Source organism: Herpailurus yagouaroundi, unplaced genomic scaffold (genome assembly GCF_014898765.1).
Source record: "Herpailurus yagouaroundi ecotype Mexico unplaced genomic scaffold, PumYag 187, whole genome shotgun sequence".
In the NCBI taxonomy this organism is placed as follows: Eukaryota; Metazoa; Chordata; class Mammalia; order Carnivora; family Felidae; genus Herpailurus; species Herpailurus yagouaroundi.
The window spans coordinates 34,768,602-34,773,787 of NW_024412418.1; positions in this window are offsets into that span (position 1 = coordinate 34,768,602).

Sequence of the window (5,186 nt, forward strand, 5' to 3'; positions counted from 1 at the left end):
TTTGCCAATTGTTTTTTCAATCTCTTTATTGCATCCTTTTAAAAAAAACAAGTTTTTTAATTTATTGACTTTTTCTTCTATGGTTAACACTGTTGAGGTTGTTTAAGATGACTTCTTTACTCTTATATTTTCTCCTAAAAGTTCTAAATATCAGCATTTCACAGTAGAATCTTTAACCCATCTTGAATTGATATTTTTCAAGGTGTGAGATAGGATCCAAGTTCATTTTTTCTCCCCACAGGCATAACCAACCTCCCAAACACCATTTGTTGAGTAGTTCCTCTGTCATAGGCCAAACTTTTACATATACATGGCTCTATTTCTGGGATCTTGATGATTTTCCATTGGCTAATTGCTGAATCAATACTTCTTTATCTTAATGACTATAGGTTTATAGGGCAAGCAATCCTCCAAAAATTTTATTATTTTTCAGAAGCATTTCCCCCACCATTTCCTTTTCTTTTTCCTTATATTGAGAGGAAGAGAGAGTACACATGTGGGTGGGGGAGAAAGGCAGGGGGGGATCTCAAGCAGACTCCATGCTCAGGGCAGAGCCAAATGCAGGGCTTGATTCCACAACACTGAGATTATGACCTGAGCCAAAATCAAGAGTCAGATGCTCAACCGACTGAGCCACCCAGGCGCCCCATCATTTTCTTTTCTAAATAATTTTAGAATCAACTTGCCAGAGTCTAAGGAAAACCCTATTGAGATATGTATTGAATTTGCATTGAGCTTAATTAGGAAATATTTGACACCTTTCAAATACTGAGTTTTTTCAGTCATGCATGTAGCATGTTTCTCCTATTATTTATTTTTTAGTGTCTCTCAGTAAAAGTCTGATGATTTCCCAACACATATTTTGTTAATTTATCCCTAAATTCTTTTTATATTTTTTAGTTTGTTTGTTTGTTTGTTTAGAGAGAACAAGCAGGAAGGGGTAGAGAGAGAGGAGAATAGAGGATCTGAAACAGGCTCTGTGCCGACAGCAGAGAGACCAATGTGGGGCTCGAACTCACAAACTGTCAGATCATGACCTGAGGTGAAGTCGGACACTTAACTGACTGAGCCACAGAGGCGCCCCTTTATATACATATATATTTTTTTGCTATTGTCATTGGTATCTCTTATTTACTATATTTTCAAATACATTTACTATAAATCAGTCTATTTAAGGTTTATTGATCTCATAGCCAGCCATTTTAGAAAAATTCTTATTTAATTCTAATAATTTTATTTGTATACTATTTGGGAAATTCAATATATAAAATTATGAAAACTTTTTCCCTTTACCTTTAAACCTTCTTTTCTCTTTCTTATTTTAGTGAACTAGCTAGAACCTGGTGTGAATTGCTGAATAGAAGCAATGATAGTTGACTTCTTTACTTTTTACCTAATTGTAAAGGGATTGTTTTTAATGTTTATTCCCTAAAATTGATTAATCGTTGCAGATCTTGATAGATACTTATAATCAGGTTAAGAATGTTCCTTTCCAGGGGTGCCTGGTTGGCTCAGTCGGTTCAGTGTCTGACTCTTGATTTGGGCTCAGGTAATGATATCACAGTTTGTGGGTTCGAGACCCACATAGGGCTCCACAGTTGGTAGTGCAGAGCCTGCTTGAGATTCTGTCTCTCTCTCTCTTTCTCTGCACCTCCCCAGCTTGCATTCTCTCTCTCTCAAAATAAATAAATAAAACTAAAAGAAAAAAAATAGATTTTTCCTTTCCATTGCATGATTACTCTGAGGTTTTCTCAGACCATTTTATCTACTGAGCTAATCATAATATTACTAAATTTATTAATTTTTTATGGATTAATGGATTTTCAAATGTCAGACCACTCTTATGTTTGAGGAACAAGCAATTACTGGTCATGATGCATTGTTTTATGTATACTGTTATATTTTGTTTGCCATCATTTTGTCTAGGATAGTTGCATCTACGTTCATGAGTGAAATGGAACTGAATTTTTTTCTTTCTCATAAACTTATTTTCTGGCATTATTATGTTTGTCACACTAGGCTCCTAAAATGAATTAGGTAGTAGTTCCTCTTTTTTATTTGGGGGGAAATTCTGTATATAAGTGGAATTGGTTCCGTGAATATTTGGGAGAAACTTTATCTATAATTCCAACAATACTATACTGTCATTGTGATAAGCTTTTACAAAACTGATTCAATATATTACAGTTATATACCTATTCAGGATTTCCATTCCTACTCAAGTGAGTTTTAGGACCTTTATATTTTCTAGAAATTTACCCATTTCATCTACATTATAAAACTTATTGGCATATAGTTGTAGTATTCTTTTACTATCATTTCATCTCTGCTGTATCTATGGGCAAGTTCTCTGTTTTATTCTTGGTATTCTTTGTGTCTGCTCTCTTTGTTTCCTGATCAACCTCACTAGAGGTTTTCCAATTTCATTAGTCTTCAAATAACAAAGTTTTGCCTTTGCTGATCCTCTTGGTTTAATCCTCATCTTATAGATAATCAACGTCTGTTTTATTATCTCCTTTTCAAATTCCTTGAGTTTTCTCCATTTTTCTTTTCTAATTTCTCAGATTGAACACCTCAATTTAGGTGTGCAATTGAAAATTCAAAATTTGGTTCATTACAAAAACAACCACAAAACAAGTAATAAAATGGCAATAAACGCATACCTATCAATAATAACTTTGAATGTAAATGGACTAAACACTCCAATCAAAAGGCCTAGGGTGAAAGAGTGGATAAAAAAACAAATGCCATCTATATGCTGCCTGCAAGAGACTCTTTTCAGACCTAAAGACACCTGCAGATTAAAAGTGAGGGGATGAAGAAACTTGTATCACGCAAACGGATGTCAAAAGAAAGTTGGAGTGGCAATACTTATATCGGACAAAATAGACTTTAAAACACAGACTGTAATAAGAAACAAAGAAATATAATCATAAAGGGGACAATCCAACAAGACATAACAATTATAAATATGTATGCACCCAACATGAAAGCACCCAAATACATAAAACAATTAATAACAAGCATAAAGGAACTAATTGACAGTAATACAATAGTAGTATGGGAGGAGGGAGGAGCCAAGATGGTGGAACAGCATGGAAGTTGTTTTGCATCTGGTGTCCATGAAATGCAGCCAGATCAACACTAAACCATCCTGCACACCCAGAAAACCGATTTGAGGATTAACACAACAATCTGCACAACCTGAACCACAGAATTCAGCAGGTATGTGGTGCAGAGAGGTAGACTGGAGGAGAGTGAAGCCACAGAGGGCAGGAAGCTGTTCTTGCTTGTGGAGAGAGGATGGAGACGGGGTGGCGTGGGGGGTGGAGTACAGGAAAAGCACCCCCCCCTCCCAAGTGGCTGGAGAGAAAGTGGAAGAGTGGAAACAGCCACAGGGACTCAACCAAAAAGGGAGAAAAGAGAAAGCAGAGGGTTTAAATTCCATTAAGACTCTATAAACAGGGGGAATGCAGAGTCTGAAACTCTGCAGCTCCATACCTGGCGGTGCTCTGGTGAGAAGGGTGAATCCCCAGGAGCAGAGTAAGGTCCCAAGGTTCCTCAGGCCACAGGTCCCACTGGACTCTGGAGAACAACCACATTCACTGGTGCTGGAACAAGGACGATAAGGGGGAAGCATGGCGCCAGATGTGTGTTGTGATTTTCCGTAATCCCTGAAACGCTGCTGCTACATGATTGTGTGAACTTCTTCTGGGGCGGGCTGGCACCCAGCTGCAGTCTCTGGGCATCGGCAACAGCGAGGTCTCCCGAACGTTCCAGGGGGCGAGCTGGCACCCAGCCATTCCTGGGTGAGACCCTCCCGCAGAGAGTCAAAACGGATCAAAGCCACAGTCCCTCGGAAGTGAGGGGTCGAGAAACACTGCCGCATTTCAGATAAAACTCAGGACGGAGGTGCCGCCTGGTAACCTGACGGTTTGGTCAGGGACAGTGCAAAAGCGGGGAGTGTACAGAAGCCAGAGACAAAAGAGGGGTGTGCAATTGCTGATGGGGGAGAACAGAGTTCCAATACTAGAGACTAGGTAGCTGGGTGACACCATTTTTACCTCTCCCGCGCATGTGCATACACACCTAAAAGTGTCACAGCAATCCACCCCAGTAAGCTAAGCAGCGCCACCTAGTGGAGAACAGAGCTGTTACACTAAGCCCCACCCAACTGGGCCAACCTCACTCTTCAGAAACACCACAAGTCTCTCTGCCTGCTTAGTTTATGGACTATAAAGTGCTTCATAGTTTGACTTCTGGGGAAAATGATGCAATTTCAATCGTATTTCAGTCTGTTCACTGGTCCATTGATTCAATTTCTTTTTCTTTTTTGTTTCCTTTTCTTGAATACAGAAAGAGAAAAAATTTATTTTTTTCAATTTTTATTAAATATTTTTCTTTAATTTTTTCTACTATATTTTTTTATTTTTTTGTGAATTTTTCAAATTCTATTTTACTTCCATCATTTCATTTTATTCTTTTTCATTGTATTCATTTTTATGAATTTTCAAATGTTTTCCCTTTTCCCCCCTTTTTTCTCGAATTTATCAAGCTCCTTTCAACAACCAGACCAAATGGCTTTCCAGGGGAATTCTACCAAACATTCAAAGAAACGTTAACACCTATTCTCTTGAAGCTGTTCCAAAAAATAGAAATGGAAGGAAACATTCCAAATTCTTTCTATGAAGCCAGCATTACCTGGATTCCAAAACCAAACAAAGACCCCACTAAAAAGGAGAACTATAGGCCAACTTCCCTGATGAACATAGATACAAAAATCCTCAACCAGATATTAGCCAACTGGACCCAACAATACATTAAAAAAAATATTCACCATGATCATGTGGGATTTATACCTGGGATTCAGGGTTGGTTCAATATCCACAAAAAATGTGATTCATCACATCAATAAAAGAAAGGACAAGAACCATATGATCCTCTCAATAGATGCAGAGAAAGCATTTGACAAAATACAGCATCTTTCTTGTTAAGAACCCTTAAGAAAGTAGGGATAGAAGGATCATACCTCGAGATCATAAAAGCCATGTATGAAAGACCCAATGCTAATGTCATCCTCAATGGGGAAAAAACTGAGAGCTTTCCCCCTAAGATCAGGAACAAGACAGGAATGTCCACTCTCGCCACTGTTATTCGACATACTATTGGAAGTCTTAGCCTCAGCA